Source organism: Pundamilia nyererei, unplaced genomic scaffold (assembly GCF_000239375.1).
Source record: "Pundamilia nyererei isolate P.nyererei 1_Seehausen unplaced genomic scaffold, PunNye1.0 scaffold00185, whole genome shotgun sequence".
In the NCBI taxonomy this organism is placed as follows: Eukaryota; Metazoa; Chordata; class Actinopteri; order Cichliformes; family Cichlidae; genus Pundamilia; species Pundamilia nyererei.
This window is the reverse complement of record NW_005187586.1, coordinates 1,072,826-1,074,052: the sequence shown is the minus strand read 5'-3', so window position 1 is coordinate 1,074,052 and position 1,227 is coordinate 1,072,826.

The following is a 1,227-nucleotide window of genomic DNA, read 5'->3' as shown; positions in this document are numbered from 1 at the left end:
AAAAGGGAGTTACTCGATAAAAAGCTTTTGACCTCCCTCATACAATCAAGAAAGCAGTGTAGTGAAGATGGGGTACCGTCAGTCAGACAAAAATAGATTTGAATATCATCAGCATAAAAATGAAAAGAAATGTTATATTTGTCAAATATAGAGCCCAAGGGTAGCATGTACAATGAGAACAACATAGGGCCAAGAACAGACCCCTGGGGCACACCACAACGAAAAGGGGTAACAGAGGAAGAGTAGCTCCCATCGTCACAGAAAAGGACGTTCCCTTTAATGCCTACTAAATATTCTAGTCTTGTTAGCAGAATGCTGTGGTCCACCAGATCAAAGACTGACGACAACTGTAGTTCCGAGTTGAGTGACTCTATAGCTCTCAGCAAATTGTTTGGAGATATGTCTGCTCCAGTGTTAGCATTAGCTTGCACTGCGACATTGTTAGCTTTTCCCACCAAGTTTTTATCTTGTATTTTAGGCATATTTGTGTTTTGTCAGCCTCCTGTGATTCCTTCCCCACTCAATCGTGTGTTTAACTCTAGAAAAATCAATGAACGAGATTTTAGTGGGTAAAGTTTTTTTTACCTGGCATGTGTCTTGTTACGCCGTCACACCGGACTGAAGCCACGTTTCTATTTGCAGTCATACAATATCTCAAAAAATATTTTAGCTTTCAGTGTTCTGAAAAGCTAAAAGAAATATATGTGGAAGTGGAAGTCACCTGTACACTGAAAAAAGGTAAATCAATAATGTAGCAATGTTAAATCTCGTGATACCGCACATGATTTTGTTTCTTGCACTCTGGATCGTGGCTTGAGGATGGCAGCCATCTCTGCTCACCGGTACTTTTATTGGTCTGTCTTAATTTCTGAATGAATATTGTCCAAATCTCAGTCAAATTTAGTTTAATGTCTAGAGTGTCACTATGTAACGTTAACGTTAAATAAGTGCCGTTAGCTTATTTGCTCTCTTGTCAAAGAATTGGCGCTTTTTCATTTTAATTTGTTTTTGGTGCAAGCCCTAATGTCACATTTAACCTACCTCCAAGGCGCTCCTAACATATTTTGATCTTCTGTGTGAATTGGTTTGCCAACTGACTGCTCAGTTACATTATGTGTTAACTGCACCTGCACTGTGGTGTTAGTGAGATTTTGGAGATTGAACAGCCTCAGCTAATGTCTTTGGAGGCATTAAGGTAGCTTACCCCCCCACCTCCTTGTTTTGTAT